The sequence below is a fragment of the Mustela nigripes genome, chromosome 18, assembly GCF_022355385.1.
Source record: "Mustela nigripes isolate SB6536 chromosome 18, MUSNIG.SB6536, whole genome shotgun sequence".
In the NCBI taxonomy this organism is placed as follows: Eukaryota; Metazoa; Chordata; class Mammalia; order Carnivora; family Mustelidae; genus Mustela; species Mustela nigripes.
Genome location: NC_081574.1, coordinates 38,625,898 through 38,643,925, shown reverse-complemented (window position 1 = coordinate 38,643,925; position 18,028 = coordinate 38,625,898). Strand labels below are relative to the sequence as shown.

Here is an 18,028-nt window from a genome sequence, read left to right as displayed (position 1 = left end):
AGAAAACGATTATGCTTTTGGCAACTACCCACATACATGCAGTAAGTACAGTATCAGTGCCTCTACTCACTTGACGCTTCTTGTTTTGTAGTTATCAGCCCCCATTTCAGGTCTTACATTCCAAATGAAATCACTGGATTACCCTTACTGGCAAATCTTAGCAAGTACAACTCTCATAACTAATTTTTCAGAAAGTAAAAAAGTTAAGAAAAAAAAAAAAAGATAAACCATATGAAAGGAAGATCACGATGGTGTTGACCTGGGCTTAGAGCCAGAACTGGAAAACGCGATGACTTTCCCAGGGGGCAGCCACTGGATTTCCACATATTGCATACTGTACTTTGGAAATAGTCGGTTAGAGCCCATGACGTCTTCTAGAAAGGGAAGGGTAGGCGTTTCCTTAAATGGTAAGTAAACGGCTGGAAGTGAGGGCTACACTAATGTATGCTTCTGAGCCCTTGTATAGTTACTCAGCTCCTTCCCACTCTGCCCATAAGCAAACGCAGGCAGCTGTCTTAAGAAAAAACCCGTTAATAAAACAGCAGACACAAGGCACAGAATTACAGGTAATTTTCTAAAATGATCCACTGCACAAAAGCAAAGATGGCACGGCGTCTGCCAGATAGCCCAGGCCCCTCCCACCTGACAGGCCTGGGGGACCAAGCCTGAGGAGCCCGCTAGCTGACACAGAGTCCCATCTTGCTTGAATTTAGATGCCATGGGTCTAGTATTTCGGCATCACCTACCACCGCGAACAAGGGTGTCAAGTCCCAAGAAAATCTGTCTACAGTAACATTGATGGGAAAGTCAGTACATTTTAAAAGTACCTTATTATTACTTTCCTGAAACCAGGGACTCAACTTGAAATGTCTACAGCATCAAAAATCATTTAAATCGTAACAACTTAACTTTTAAAATAAGAATTTGGACTTTTGTTATTTCTTCCCACACAAGTTTCTAGATGATTTCATTCCTGAAAAATTACAAAAGGGAAAAAATTCAGCTAGGAAGTTTCAGCAAGTGGGTCTTGTCTGAGTGCTTGTCTCTGCTCTGCCACCATCTAGTCGTATGACCATGAGTGTATTTGCTAATCTCTCTTCTGGCCTCACTTTCTTCCCTGTAAACAATGTGGTTGGACCCATACAGGTCTAAAATGTTCCTATTAAAATAACCAGACAATCGACTCCAGAATTATAACCTAAGAAATCCAGATTTTAATTGAAAGTAAATTTGAAGTATAAGAAAATAAGAACACAGGCTCTCAGATTTCTAAAATTACTTTGGAGGCTACCTTGCAGCAGGGGGCAGAGATTATAAATACAAGAAACACAATGATGTGAAGACAAAGGAGTATGTGTGATTTAGAAGAGCTTCCAGAAGTTACAAATGTCTCACATGATGTAATGCACATGTCTTGTTTTGTTGTTGTTGTTTTAATTTGGAGTCAAAAGCTTTCTTCTTCAGCATAGAAGGTTTTATAATATTTCTAAATGATCTAGCCTGACAGCATCTGAGGAAGAAAAAAAAAAGATCAAACATGACACTACGTGAGCTTTCATCCTGTCACAAAGCCATTAGAGCTAATGAAAAATGATGGCATTGTTAAGTTTTATTTATAGTTTCTTCTTAATAAAATGAAAAATGAAGAGAAAAACACTCTGAATATAAATTTTTAAAGACTTTAAAGATCTAAGACCAGTAGCAAAAATATATATGTAGACATAAGCTTATAAATAGTCTTAAAAAAAAAAAAAAGTGCGGAAAAGTTTTCTTTTGGCTCCTGCTGAGTTTTGCCTTTCTCCAAGGCCTCACAAATAATTAGATGTCCTGCAGTCCAGGTCACAATCATCAGGAATGTGGGGTCCTAACAATGTAAAAAAGAGTCTGTCTCCAACTTACATTGTATACAATCTGTCCTGGAAACCACTGACTAACCACTGGGATCACCCAGTGAAGCAAGATACTCTGTGTCATATTTTTAAAGTCACCTACCCTCAAACCAACCAACCATGTGTTACCCTAAATCAGGTCTAGGAATATAAAAGAGAAAAAGAACATCTGTGTAGCCCTTACTGCCCAAGGTTTTGCAAGCTTTGACTCATCTAATCGAACATTTATGCCAGAACATTTTACATTTCTTAATTCCCCCCATCATACTGTAACAGTAACAGTAACGCTAATACATAAATAGCACTTTGAGCAAGGGGCACACTTTTCTAGGACAAGAGTCAATATTTCAGGGTGTGTGAGCCCAGAGGCACAATTGAGGATGTCTTATAAGTACTTACATATAAAAGAACACACACATATCCTCAGATTTGTTGTTACCGACAAATTTGTTATTGACAAAACTCAAAAGACAGTAACAACAATTGAATATGACATAGATCTAATAAGGAAGAACAGAATTCCTTTGGGAGGGATAACATTTCATTTAATTGAGGTTTAGAATTAGTGTTTCCCATCATCAGATCGATTGTAAATAGGCATCTCTAAAAACCATTCTTAGCTTGTAGGCAGTGCAAAAACAGGCAGCAAGCCAGATCTGCCCATAGTTGGCCAACCCCTGTTTTACACCTTATAAAAGGTTCTCTCTAATCATTTGCTCAACTCATAATCATTATATTCCTTCAGTTCCTCTTCAAAAGAATTTTGATGATTATGTACCACAGGGTGATGGGGATATATAATGGGCAAGTCAGGGTCCCCTGCACCAAGAATGTGAGCAAGACTCAAAGGCAGGTCTGCCCCCAGGGGACTCACTGTGTACTTGAAAGACAGTATACTAAGTGCTGCGATAGAGATGTATTTGAGGCAGGTGAGGTCAGGGCAGCACAAGGAGGAAGCAGCCACCTCTGCCTAACATAGCCAGGGCTGCTCCTGGGAAAGAAACCCAAAGTCCAGATTGAGACTGCCTGCCTTCAGTTTGCTAGCTGTGTGATCCTGCATGCGACACTTAACCTCTCTGTGCTTCCATCTCCCAACTGTAAAACAAGGATGATCATAATGGTGCCTACCCTACAGGTACCACAAGAGGGCTGTTGGGAGGACCCCCATAATCCATGTTGTGTTTAGACCAGTGACTAGTGCACAGCAAGCACATGCAAACGTTAGCTGCTCTCATCATGACAGAGAGGACAACGATGGAGTGAGTTTCAAATGATGAGTGGGAATTTCCTAGGAAGACAAGGTGGAGAGAGAGGCAGAAGACAGTGCATGCAATTGAATACAAACATAAAAAGCAACCCCGAGTGGTCTGGTGTAGCTCAAAGGTGAAGGGAGTTGAGAGGTAGGAGATGAAGATGGTGAGAAAAGACCACAGAGTTCATGTGTGCCATTCATAGGAATTGGTCCTTGATCCCACAGCAAGGGGATGCACAAGTTTTTTTATTTGTGTTTTAAAGATTTTTATTTTATTTATTTATGTGACTCAGAAAGAGACAAAGTACAATCAGGGGGAGCAGCAGGCAGAGGGAGAGGGAAAGCAGACTCCCCATGAAGCAGGAAGCCCAATCCCAGGACCCTGAGATCATGACTTGAGCTGAAGGCAGCCACCTAACTGAATGAGCCCCCCAGGTGCCCAAGGGATGCTCAGATTTTAAGCAGCTTGGAGCACCAGCTTGTTGGATCTAGCAGCAGAGTAGAGGATGGCCAGTGGAGGAGGCGACAGTGGAGACAAAGCAACAAAATATGAGGGAAAGACAACAGCAGCAAAGACAGATGACCATAGCTTGGAACACGGAAGCTGGTGGCAAAGACATGGAGGAGGGGAGGGCTTGGGAGCCATGCAGAAGCAGCTTCAGTCTTATTGCCCCTTAGCTGTGGGTCCCAAGTGAAAGGAATGAGGAGGAATCCGGAACGACACCCAGATCTCTGGCCTTGGTATACGGGGAACCATCCCCAGTGCAGAATTCAGGTGGAGGAAGAGTAATGACAGGGAGGGGGTCCAAAGAGAACAGATCGGTATAGGAGATGGCCGGGGTTGGGTGGGGGGGCCCTGGCTGTATTCTTGCAAGGCAACTAGGCATGAAGTACCAGGCAGGGCAGAAGTGGGACAGAAGGAAGAGCAAGAGAGATGGTCAGGAAAATCTGGAAACTGAGCCAAATGCAGCAGGGGTGGGGGTGGGGCAACAGAGAATGAGTGGCACCGGCACTCCTGGGAATGGAACACCAACAAGCACCACGCTGTGGGCCCAGCTGCTTCGAGGGGCTTGCTGGGACTGAGTGGAGTGGAAGGCAAGGAGCTCACTTTGGGATGTGCTGACTTTAAGGAGCTCAAGAGGGAGGTGTATCCAGGAGTCTGGGGTTCAGAAAAGAAGGTCTGGAAATAGATTCGAGGGTCATCAGAAAATGTGTGGAGGCTGATGCCCTATCCTGGAGAGAGTAGAGAATTAGAAGGATACTGAAAGAGAACTATCTAAAGGGAAAGGAAAAGTCAAAGAAAAGTGGTACCCCAGGACCCAACGAGGAAGGACAAGAATGAAGTGCTCCAGCACAGATGGCCAAATGCAGCAAAAGAGTCAGGGAAAATGGAGGCCCAGAGGTGGGTCAGAGCAGTTCGCAGGAAAGCTTGAACTTCAGGGAGCAAACGGCGAGTGGGAAGTTATAAGGTGAAAGCACAATGTAAGGCTATTAGGATCCCACTTCGGGGTATATCCAGAGGAAAGGAGAACACTACCTCAAAGACATTTCTGCACCCCATGTTCACTGCAGCATTACTTACAGTAGCCAAGACACCGAAACAACCCGAGAGACCATCAACAGATGAATGGATAAAGAAAACGTGGTGCGTAATTACAATACAGTATCAGTCGGCCATTAAAAAAAGGAAATTCTTCCATTTGTGACAACATGGATGGACTACCAGGACACTGTGCTAAGTGAGATCGACCAGACAGAGAAAGAAGAATCCCTTATGTTCTCACCTGTATGTGGGATCTAAAAGAGCTGAACTCGCAGAACCAGAGAGCAGCCTGGTGGTTGCTAGGGGCCAGAGGCTGTGTGAAACGGAGAAGCTTTGCTCCAAGGGTACAAACTCCCAGCTACACAATAACTTCCAGCGATCTAATGTGTAGTGCGGTGAATATAATTAACAACACCGTCTTACAGACTTGAAAGTGGTTATGAAAGTAGATCTTAAATGTTATAACCACATGCGTTAAAAAAGGTAATTATCTGAGGGGACGGAAGTGTAAGCCAACATTATTGTCGTGATCATCTTGCAATAGATACGTGTGTCTGAGCACATTGTACACCTTACCTTAAACTTACATGCGTTACATGTCAATGAAATCTCAATAAAGCTAGGGGAGAAAACCTCTAGGTTTTGGATGGGGGTAGTTGTAAAAGAGAGGTCCCATGAGGTGCCCACGGTCATGCCGCTTTTTTTTTTTCTTTTCAGATAAGAAAATAAGACCCAGATATTTGTCCAAGGTCCTTCAACTAAAAAGTGGGAAAACGGAATTCAGTTCCATGCCTGCTGGCTCTAAGACCAAGTTTTTACCATAACGAAACACCATGTTTCTGATTAGGATGTAGGAGAAAACCTACAGCCAGGAATAATAAGAGTATTAACAATAATGTACTCCGTTAATGCCCTCACAGGCTCAGTAACTTGCCCAAGGGGAATCCTTGCCAAAGATTGAGCGAAGGAATAGTGATTCCAGAAGAGGTCAACCTGGAGGCACGGTTGTGACTCCATTAAAACTTAAGTGAGGGGGCACTTGGGTGGTTCAGTCGCTTAAGTGTCTGCCTTCCACTCAGGTCATGATCTCGGGGTCCTGGGATCTAGTCCCCCATCGCGTCGGGCTCCTTGCTCAGTGGGGAGCCTGCTTCTCCCTCTCCCACTCCCCCTGCTTGTACTCTCTCTCTGTCCTTCTGTCAAATAAATAAGTAAAAATAAAATCTTTTAAAAATAATAAAATAAAACTAAGTACATACCTCACACCTATCGGGATGGCTACCATCCAAAAAAAAAACAAACAATAAAAAGTAAATAAGCAAAAAACAAAAACAAAACCCCGGGAAACAATACATGTAGGGGAGGATATAGAGAAACAGGAACCTCTGTGCTTGGCTGGTGGGAAAGTAAAATGGTATAGCTGTTATGGAAAATAATATGGCTGTTTTAAAAAAAAAAAATGTTTTAATTGCCATATGCTCCAGCAATTCCACTTCTGGATCTTTACCCTAAAGGACTGAAAGCAAGGTCTCAAAGTAATGTCTGTATACTCAGATTCCCAGTAGCATTATTGGTAACAGCCAAAAGGGGGAAGCAACCCAACCGTCCATCACAATGAAGAGATAAACAACATGTGGCAGATACACTAGAATGGGATATTACTCAGGCTTTAAAGGAAATTCTTTTAATTCTTTAAAAAAAAAAGTTAATATGCTACCATACAGATGAAGCTTGAAGATATTATGCTAAGTGAAATGAAAAAATACTGTCTGATTCTACTTATATAGGATATCTAAAGTAGTCTAATTCATAGAAACAAAGTAGAATGGTGGTTGCCAAGGGCTGCCAGAGAAGGGAAATGAGAAGTTATTGTTTAACCAGTACAGGGTTTCAGTTTTGCAAGATGAAAAAGGATTCTGGAAACGGATTACAGTGATGGTTTCACAACGTGAATGTACTTTTATTGAACTGTATACTTAAAACTGGGAAAGATGGCAAATTTGATGTTATGTGTATTTTGCTACAATTAAAACAAAAACTTACGTAGGTGTTATTTTGTATTTTAAATTTTTTTATTTTATTTTTAAATTATTTTAAAATTCATTATCTCTTATTTTAAAATAAGGAATAAGGCACAGAAAAGTTAAGTCATATTTTTTAATTATATGAATCACTTACCACAAATCTGGACCTAGATCCTAAACCTCTTATTTTTGAGATCTTATTAGATAGTCCTCATGGGTTTGCTTTCAACTTTGACTCTGACCTGAGGTTAAGCAAATCATTATAACTTGTTGCCATGGTCCTTCCCTAGGTAAATACCTTGCCTGGAATTTTTTTTCCTACATAATCTGGCTAATTACCTTCCTTCTCCACACCTCTTGATGATTGATATCTATAGTACTTTTATATTACTGTCGGCCTATCTACAGACAACAATACGATAGACAGGATATGGATGTATAACAAAGGCTTTGCCACCATCTCACCTCGGGGAGCACCATTTATGCGACCCACAAAATGTATCTTTAGGTGTCAACTAAGACCCCCCCACACCTATACTGACAACTAATTGAGCTTAAAACATGGTACAGTTCCATATCTTTCTATAATCATCTTTTCTTTCTTAAACAAAATAGCTAGTGGCAAAAACTGAACACATGCTAAAAACTTAAATGACTAGATTACCAGAAGCTATTGATCTGGGAGAAGGCAATCCAATTGCTAATTAAAAATAGACAAAATTCTTTGAAACCCTTGAGGTAGCTTTCTTACAGTGAGCTCCTACTGTGGCAGACACTGCTAGCCACCCATACAACATCTATCCTTCTCTTTTTTTCTTTGTAATAGAACACCTGTATTTTTGAGGGAGGCAAAATGCCTGGAGAAAATTATCTTTTCCACACCCCTGGAAGATAGAGATGGCCAATAAGATATTAATGGAAGTCCTTAGGTTGGATTTCTAGAATGGAATTTAAGAGAGAGCTTATTCAACTGACAGGTACTCTTTTGACCTTCTACCCTTTATCCTTTTTCCTTCCATCTGACAGACATGATGGCTGGAGCTACAGCAGCCATCTTGAGCCCATGAAGGAAGGAACCAAGAGGATCTCAATTACTCAACATCCTTAACACAGTAAGGTAATGTCAGCACCTCTACCTCCAGTGTTCAGGTTAAAAAAATAAGCCCTTGGGGCGCCTGGGTGGCTCAGTGGGTTAAGCCGCTGCCTTTAGCTCAGGTCATGATCTCAGGGTCCTGGGATCGAGTCCCACGTCAGGCTCTCTGCTCAGCAGGGAGCCTGCTTCCCTCTCTCTCTCTCTGCCTGCCTCTCCATCTACTTGTGATTTCTCTCTGTCAAATAAATAAATAAAATCTTTAAAAAAAAAAATAAACCCTTCAGAGTTTAAAATCATGCAGTGATGGTGGAGGGGTCTGCAGTCTCAGCCAGAGGCAATTCCTGAGGAGGTAGACTTAGGATCCTGAAAAGATCCTCCAGATCTAGAATACTTCTATTCTAATAAATAAGACCATTTATTAGAAATAAATGATGCTGATGACAATAATGATGATGGCATTAACCCTTATGAAACACACTGTAGGTGGCAGGCACAGAGGCCCAGAGAGGTTAGCTAATTTACCTAAGGTCTCACAGCTAATCAATGATGAAGCTGGGCTTTAAATCCAGGCCATCTGGCTCCAGGGTACATGCATTTAACTACAAGACAACAATACCAAACATAATAAACTAACAGTGCACAAACCAATCCGCACATACATGCTAATCTTAAAGAAGCTTTGTCAATTCATTAATGAAAATTCTTACTGTATGTATCCCTAAATTGCTTCTCTATTTGAGAAATTATTCCCTGCAGGAACGGAGATTCTTGTAGCTCTGACAAAACATCTGACTGGTTTCATAGTTGCTTTATATGTCACCATAAATACCACTTAGATCGTTACCATAGTGTCCTAATAGAAATCCCTCTTCACCACCACCCACCAGATTAGTCTCCCAAAAGTGGAGATTTGATCACATCACACCCTTCAACAAAGTCTTCAGTGGACCTCTTGTTACCTGAATAAAGTCTAAACTCTTTAATCCTTACCTGCTTCTGGCTCCTTTCCAACCCTCCCACCTCTCCCCTCCACACTCCAAACCCTCCAGCCAAACGGAGTCACCTGGGATCTCCCAGCCTGCACTCAACATATACTGTCTGGTCCACCTGGATGCACATCCTCTGTCACCCTCCCCCCAGCCCCATATGTCCCCACCAGACCAAATCCTCAAGACCCAAGTCAAAGCCTTGCATGCCACACTAATGGCTCCTTCTGGATAGGGACTGAGCTGTCATAGTTCTGGTCGAGAAGGAAAAGCAATGGGTTGCAGGATCTCCTGTAAAGATAGTAAATGTTGCCCAGCGCTGCAACAGCCCCCACTTAGATCAGAGCCAAGGACTGGAGTCCCTCTCCCGCAACGCTCACCCTCCTCAGCCCTCTCCCTAGTGGGTTCTCCCTTCCCTCCATATTTTATCGGATCAAAATCAACACCATGAACAGTCCTCATGCTAAAAATAGTTCCTAAAAGGAAACTTATAACCCTAAAGATGTGTAGAAAGGGGCAGGAGAAAGTGGCGGAAGAGCTCTGACCAGTGCCAAGGGGTCCGGCCAACATGATGCTGCCACCCTTCTGATCTCCTGACCAAAATCATCCAAGTCAGGGACATCCAGAAGTGGCTTGTTACATCATAAGAAGGGGCTAACTTCTCCTAAGTCCCTCAGGTAACAAGGATTGATTACTATTGGCAGCATAGTATCTTGCCCAGAAAACAAAGTTCAGCCAAATACAAGGAATCCTCTCATGGCCGGCAAAGCTCACTGGCTGACACAAAGTTGCCAGATTCATTTACTCAAAAACATACGCTAAACCAAGCCATGCACCATACCCAGACCTAAAGCTACTCAGTATGGTTAATGTTCATGCTCCTCAAGGAAAGCCATACCTCATAGTGTTCTCTAGGCAACTGCTCATTCCCAGGACGATGCTGGTGATACTGGCTTTTCTCCCCTCACCTCACAGGCAGCTGTCAGAGGCCTCAGGGGCCGTGTGTGTCATCCGGCTCTTTCCCCACAGCCATCCGCTCCCACGGGCAGCACCGATGTCTGACTTGCTCTTCCAGCCTCCAGTACGGCTAACACACCACACTGCCTATAGAAGATTTCTTTTTATGAGTTTTTTTTTAAATTTTTTTTATTTTTTATAAACATATAATATATTTTTATCCCCAGGGGTACAGGTCTGTGAATCGCCAGGTTTACACACTTCACAGCACTCACCAAAGCACATACCCTCCCCAATGTCCATAACCCCACCCCCTTCTCCCAACGCCCCCCCCAGCAACCCTCAGTTTCTTTTGTGAGATTAAGAGTCACTTATGGTTTGTCTCCCTCCCAATCCCATTTTGTTTCATTTATTCAGGAAGGAAAGGATAAGAATCCCCCAAATTAGGCACATTTAGTGGTTAATCGACCAACGGTTTGGTCATTCTCACACTCTTGCCCCCTCTGCTCCTCTGCCTCCACCTCCCTGACCCCTGGAAAAACAAGGCAATGAAGGAATGTGCTGCCAAAGAAAAGATGAGAAAAGCAACAGGGCATCTGAGTCACACAGCCTTCTGGACCCTGTTAGACTGGGGGTTAGACGAATTCTTCCAAAACAGCACCAAAACTCTCGTTTTAATTTAAAAATAGATTTCTAATCTCTCCCCCAGTCACACGCGGCCCTTGCAAACGCAGCCACAGCATGGAAGAGAGTTGTTTATACCCTTTTCTTTGTCTGTCAGTGACCCACCAACCCCTCCCCAATTTAACACTTCATTCCTTTAAATTAGGGAAAATTCTATTTACAGCTCTAAAAGGATTTCACAAAAGGGCAGAGTCATTGTCTGTGTGCCTCGAGCCTGGCTCAGTCCGTTATCTACGTTTCAGGCAACAGAATTTCCTCAACATCCTCAAAGGAAGCGTTACTTCCTAAAAGGAAAACCACCACAGTGGAGACGGAGGGTCACCTCCGGGAGCACTCAGGCCACCACACGGGCAATCAAGAATGTGACAAACACGAGCTCTAAAACCAGACCCTGGAGGACACTGAATCAGGTTGAAAGGGGAGGTGCTTCCTAGACTGAAGTCCACGAAACGTCCAGAAAAGCCTCTTTCCTGTCTCCGGCCACAAAGGACGAGAAGAATCATTTTAACGGGGAAAGAGTAAATAAATAGCAGTAATAAAGGTCTACGTGGCACACCCTGGGTGCCTCCGGAGATCAGGGTCCCCCCAGGACGTGACTCCAAGCTCGGGCCTCATGCTCGGGCCCTCACTTCCCTTATTAGAGCAAAATCAACACAACAGAAGAGTCCTGGAGCTACGAATACTTCACAAAGGGGGAACTGTAACCCTAAGGCTGTGTAGAAGGGCAGGAGGGAGGCCCAGGGGCCCAGCAGTCCTGCCAACCTGGGGCTACTGCCCTTCTGCTCTAGTGACCAAAACCATCGAAGTCGGAGAGATCCCGAGGGGAGCTCAAGAACAAAGTGAGCTTAAACAGGATTTGAGAACACCAGCCCAGCCGATGGAAATACTGGCCCTAAAGCCAGGAAACTCTTGGTTGGCTGACAAATGGAGCAGTTCCGTGTCCAAGAGCACTGTACAATTAAGCATGACCAATGACATCGTTTAAATCCCCATTAATAGCTGCTCCGTGAACTAAGGGCCTGGATAACACCTCCGTCGCCAGCCTGTTTACCAATTACTTCCTTTACAGCTGCACGATTTGCGATAAGGACACTCGTGTGGGATCGGTCAGCCGCGGGAGGAATGATACGTCTGGCAGCACCACATCCAAGTAGCGCGGAATCAGACAGAGACTGTTTGCATTTAAAGAGTCATTGCGTGAGATGGGCCGCGGAGGGGCACTTTAGCTTGGTTCTGAGGTCAAGGTAACTGATCCCATTACCCTGTTTTATTTCTTATGTTCTAACGGCAGAATAGTGCAGTGTTTCTTCCGTGCCAAGGAACACATACAGCGCATGCATCGAAGTTATGAAGCATCCTGGTAATTCAGCCCTCATCCCCACAAGGGTAGGGGGTGCAGCCACCACAAGGAAATCCCAACAAGGGGGCATATTTTCATCTCCAGTCGTCAGGCTCTTTGAATCTGATCTGCTGATGAATGACTAGTGCAGATTTTAGGGGCTCCTCCTGAAGATCGATCGTGGCCTACCATGGTTAAGGCATTCCCAGGAATGAGGATGGGTTTCCTTTACAAGTCAACCGAGAGAGACAAACCCAACTCCCTCCTAGTCGTCACCTACAAAACACAGTACCCAGTGTCAGTGGCGAGTTAGGAAGGTCACATCCACAAGGGGTGCACGAACCGTTATGTTAAAGGTACTCAGCTTCATTCGAACCAAAGACTTGCACGGCACCCAGAGAAAGGTGGCCATATGAAAGCCAAAAGGTGAGAAAGACTTCTTCCTCTTTACCTCTCCAGCCTTTTTCCAGTTCTACTGACTACCCCGTTCACTCCCTATGAGTTTTAAACCAAGAAAGCACAGAAGTTCGGGAGGAAAGGGCATAGCCCTCAGCATTGCATGGATGGATGGGAAGTGCCCCCTAATCCTGGAGAGGTCTCATGCCCACAGATCCCTTTGGTGATGTCCCAAAATAGGACACCCCCTATCTGTTCCAGTTCTGTCTCTTAGACGTATGTGGACTGGGCCATGGTACTTTATCATGCATTGGACGAACATTTCCCACATGTATTGGGCCAGGCGCCATGCTGGACACCAGGAGCAGAGAGACAAACAAGAAAGCAAGGTCCTGCCCTTAAGGCTTTACATCCTAGTTGGGGGGAGGGGAGACAACGAGCAAGTGAACAAATTAACAGACACTTTCAATGACTATAGCGCTAAGAAGGAAATAAATAGGGCACAATGTTTCCGTCTAGCTGGTGGCAGGTGAGGGGGGCTGTTTTGGAGGGTCTGGTCGAGGAAGGTCTGCCTGAAGAGGTTCAATTTAAACTAATGAGAATAAAGTGGTTCCGGTAGAGGGAAGAGCAATTGCTCCTGGGGCAAAGAAGCACTTGTTAAGTTCAAGAGCCTAGAAGACAGCCAGGATGGCTGGAAGCTTTAACGCTCTGCTTCTCAGCTTGGCAAACGGTGGAAGCCCGGGAGAGGCTGAGGAGACACAGATGGTTGCGTCTGCTGCCAGACCCTAGGAGGACTGTCCCCATGCAGCCCGGGCATGCAGAGGTCGCCAGGCTCCCCAGATGTTTCTGAAGCACAGCCCAGTTGAGACCCACACAAGATAAGGCTGCAGAAAAGGCTCAGGACAGAGTCCCGGGCACGTGGGGATTAGGGTCTCCCTCTTGTAAAGGTCACTTCAGAACTTCTGTTCCAAACACAAGTGGAGGCCAGGTTGGAGGGCATGTCCACGGTAGGTGCAAACGACTAATTACTTTTTATTTTCACTTCACAGCCTGAAAGGAGGCAAGATGGTGTGTGTGAACTACTACTCCCTGGAGGCTTGGCTATTCCTCCTGAAGGAATACTTCTAGGAAAACATGGCAACTAAATTGGCTTCAGACATATCCCTTTTCACACTGTCTGCAACTTCTGAAATAAAGTGTCAAAAAATACCAAAAACGAAGGCATAAATCAATTATCTCTGCCCTCCCATAAAATGCAAAATTAAAAATTAACACAGCATGTATGGGAAGTGAACAGGGTCTGGGGTCCATATGTCGAGAAACAATGAGCAGCCGAGAGTCAGCTGGACAAGCTTGCTGCTGTCGTCTGGCTTATTTTATGACACGTTTCATAAGGTGGTAAAATCATCTCTAAAAGGATGGTTCCCATAGAAGAGGTAGATCATCATTAGGATTGCGTGCTTGGTGACAGGAAGCACACCAAAGTCACAATAGTGGTATCCTCCAGGTAGGGCAGAAGGAGAACAAAGAACACCTTTATCAGAAGTATTTTACGGCTTTCATTTCAAAAAAATCCGAGGCACACACAGCACAACGTTATAAATATTCATTAATGCCAGGGAGTGGTCTGTGAGTGCTTGAGGTATTACTGTCTACTTTTCTGTACAAAAAAGAAAAGAGACCATGTTGAAACAGTAAAACTTCTTCATTTAACACTTCTTGTATAATGTGTTAAATTGGGCTGAAACCCTGTAATTATTCCTCACTTACTGTTTGCCAGTTTTGGAGACGATGCTCCTGAATTCATCACCCACATTTGTGCTCCTGTTATATTAACAATCGAGAGCTGTGAAACACGAGGTAGAATGTCTACTTCACACTCTCTCCTTCCCTTCAACTGAACCGCCCCTTAAAGCTCCTGACATTTCTCCCCAAAGTCCTGCAGCAAGAAGGATTAATTAGGGAGCCTGGGTGGCTCAGTGGGTTAAGCCGCTGCCTTCGGCTCAGGTCATGATCTCAGGGTCCTGGGATCGAGTCCCGCAAGGGGCTCTCTGCTCAGCAGGGAGCCTGCTTCTCTCTCTCTCTCGCTGCCTCTCCATCTACTTGTGATCTCTTTCAAAAAAATAAAATCTTAAAAAAAAAAAAAAGAAGGATTAATTAGATGCCCCCCCCATTCTCCAAGGGGAACTGACTTTGTGGTTCACCACGCCACCAGAACCCTGCTGCTATCTTACAGGTTTTCGGTCAATCTTTACACAATCTTTTTTTTTTTCTTAATTTATACTTTTAATATAAATATATTTCAGAGGGCAATTTACCTTGAGGCTCTTATGTGTCTTTAAAGGATAATTCATAGTTCTTGTGCCAAGTCGGGCCCAATATAAAGTAAGTAATCATCAAAAGTGATAGTTGAGCAGTGCTGGGGGGAGAAAAGACAGAAGCTGAAAAGTTTTAAAACTGCTATTTTCATCCTGAAATGTTTATCAATCAATTTTACAGCGGCAGCAAACATTTCCCTCCTGCAGGAAGATGGGGCGGGGAGGAAGCAGAAAAAGACACAAAGGAAGAGATTCTAACAAGTTCAACAATAAATTTTAAGAGGACTCTGCTCAGTGATGAAATATAGTAGATCAAGTCCTGTGTGCCGAATGGCAGGAAATAACGTATTCCAACACTGCGGTGTCTATTTAAAGGGACAGCACAAATAAATCTATATATGGAAGTTTTTATGAGACAAACTCCCAATCAACGTTACTACACTTAAAAATTAGCATTTTTCAGAAGCTTAAGTGCCCAATGTATCTCCGGCAATTAAGAAGGAAGAACACAGAGATGACTGGGGGCTCAGTGGGTTAAGCCTCTGCCTTTGGCTCAGGTCATGATCCCAGGGTCCTGGGATCCAGCCCTGCATCGGGCTCCTGGCTCGGCGAGGAGTCTGCTTCTCCCTCTTCCTCTGTACCTCCTCTCTGCTTGTTTTCTCTCTCCAATAAATAAATAAGGAATCTTTTTAAAAAAGAAGAAAAGTACTGAGTGTCCCCTAATTTACTTCCCTTCAGAGCTGACATGTGCCCTGTTCCAGGCGGCCACTTCCTGCCTCTTTGCTGTGATGTCCCACACTCTGCACTACTATGAAAGGATAAACGGACAGCATGTGGCATCTTTGATGTGCCCCGCACTGGTGGGCCGGCCACTTTCAAATATTACTTCATTGACTCTTCCCAAGAGCCCCGAAGATGGTATCAGCTCTACTTTACCAGTGGGGATGCTCTGTGCCCAGATCACAGAGATGATTCAGTGGTGAAGCCAGGTTAGAATCGGAGCTATTCAACCTCGAAACTCTCGCTCCTTCCTTTATACTCCAGCCGGCTTCACAGGACGGGAAAGAGGACGGATGCGCCAAGAAGATTCCAGCTGCCGGTGCCAGGGGACCAAGGAAAGGGTATGATGGCACTTTGTCAATTCATACTGCCTACCTCTATCACTCAACAAGCTGTTCCTGAAAAGTCTTTCCTCCTGTTCTCGGAGGGCCCAAATGGCCCTGAAGTGCTTCTACCAAACTACCAAACTGAGCATATCCTCGAGACATGCCCACAAAGCCCTCCCTCAGGTGACATTGAGGGCAAGGTCAGAAAACAGGGCCAGGGCTGGGTTAAAGGATATGTTGCCCTATATTCTGGTTAAATGCCAATGAGACAGGGATATCTCTTCAGGAAAGACGTTAACCCTTCTTTAGATCTTAGGAAGAGAACTTAAACCAAGTCTCTGCACTCCAACCACTGCCATCAAAACACAGTAGCACCACCCACTGCATTTTTTAAAATTACCTTCCTGGCCAAAATAGTACCAAGAAAGAAACAAATTGCACAAATGGACAATTTCCATTACGTCACTAAAGATGGGGGACATCTCACTGAGATCCCGAAATGCACAAGTAGAAGCACAGGTGGCATATTCAAACTGGTGCAGAGGGCAGAGCTCGACAGGGAGCACCCCAGTTGTGGCTGTGAACAATGAACCCAATAACCATAACTGCCTTCCACACAAGCTACAGAGGTGGACTCTGTCCATGCAGAACATTCAAACACACCATCATGAAGAACCACCGTCATGATCTTCCCCTGCCAACAAAAACTATATTCAAGAAACAGCCTAGAATGTTCTCTCTTCCTCTTGTCTCCCAATGCCCTATCCCATCACTCTCAGGAAAGCTCACCTGGTTGGTCCCCATCGACTCTAATAGCTCCCTGATCCTGAATTCTCCGATTCTCCTTTATCACTAAGTTCCCACAAACAGTGCTGGTTTGTGAGATCCTAAGCCATTCCACAAGGAAGTGCCTCTGGACTCTGTCAAAAGTACACAGAGCCATTGGACGATTCCTGCTTTCAAGAAGGGGAACCATGCTGAATAGAAAGGGAGAATGAGCCACATAATGAGCCCAAAGAGATTTGGGGAGCACAAAACAGAGAGTGGCAGGGAGGGAAATTCATGAAAGGCTGCAGGTAAGAGGTAGCGGCATTTCAATGGGCTTTAGATGCTGAGTTGGATTTCCCTCAAAGAAAATTTTGTGAAGAGGGATGAAGATTTAGTAGATATATAAGCTGAATTGCTGCCCCCACAAAAAAGATATGTGGAAGCCCTAACCACCAGTACCTCAGAATGTGACCTTATTTGGCGAGAGTGTTGTCGCAGTTGTAATGAAATAAGATGAGGTCAACCTGGAGCAGGGTGGGCCCTTAGTTCAACAGAACTGGCCTTCAAAGAAGACAACCCTGTGAAGATAGGGACACACGGGAGAACGCCTGGTGACAATCGTCTGAGAGTGGAGAGACACAACCACAAGCCAAGGAGCACCAAGGGGCGCTGGCAAAACACCAGAATCTCTGAAGAGGCGAGGGAGGAAGCTCCCCTCCAGGTTCCAGAGGGAGCGTGGTCTGGCCCACACCTCGATTTTGACCTTCAGCCTTCCAACCAAGACAAAACAGTTCTGTTTTTAAGCCACCCAGTGTGTGGGACTCTGTTGTGACACCCCTAAGAAACTAATACAGTAGGCGACTGGAAGAAAGAGGAAAAAACAAGATGTGGTGAAAGGCAACCACTGAAGATATTTTTTTTAAATCTTCCTGTAACTTGCAGAAGACCTACGCCCTACTTTCCTCTGATGAGAATGACTCCACCTCGACACCCTCCCCTCTACCTCCACAGGGCTCTCTGTCTTCACCTCCCTTCCTTTTAGCTTGTCTTTAAATAAAGGAGCTGTTTCTCCTTTCGAAGGCTAGATCTGCCACCTTGCTTTAATTACTTTAATCCAAGGACTTCCCATTCATTGATTCTATATTTTACTCCAGTTTTTTCCCACTTTGACCAACTGCTGGGTAAACCACAGATTTCCTGCAATCCCACCCCCGCCCCACTCCCCGCTCCCCTGCTGACCTCTCATCTGTTCTACTTTAAAGAAGCCTAGGGTAGGGGCACCTGGGTGGCTCCGTTGGTCGTCTGACTTTTGCTTTCAGTTCAGGTCAGGACCTTAGTGTCCTGAGATCAAACCCTACGTTGGGCTCTGTACTCAGTGGGGAGCCTGCTTCTCTCTCCGTCTCCCTCTGCCCTTCCTTCTCCCTTGGTGCTCTCTCTCCAATAAATAAATATTTTAAAAAATAAAAATAAAAATAACAGCAGCATAGGGTAGACTCCTCTGCTTTCTCATCACCCATTCACAACTCTTCATTCAGATGACCTCTCTGAACCTGACTATGGAAACTATTATGGAAGGGTGCTAATTAGTCTGCCTGGTCACGGAGTCCTACAGATACTATCATGGTCACTCTCCACAAATTCTTTGCATTGCTTCACACTAGTGCCCACTTTCTCCC

At 44.5% G+C, this 18,028-nt stretch overlaps 1 long non-coding RNA gene across 1 annotated transcript in view; it reads right to left on the bottom strand.

Moving 5' to 3' along the window:
* Positions 1 to 1,289: 1,289 nt before the first annotated feature.
* The window catches only part of LOC132006308 (uncharacterized), a 41,748-nt gene continuing 25,009 nt past the window's right edge, over positions 1,290 to 18,028 (bottom strand). The window contains exons 2-3 of the long non-coding RNA XR_009401056.1: positions 9,683 to 9,888; positions 1,290 to 1,510 (exon numbers count right to left, since the gene is read on the bottom strand). This is a non-coding gene — a long non-coding RNA (uncharacterized LOC132006308). The remainder of the gene's footprint in view (positions 1,511 to 9,682; positions 9,889 to 18,028) is intronic.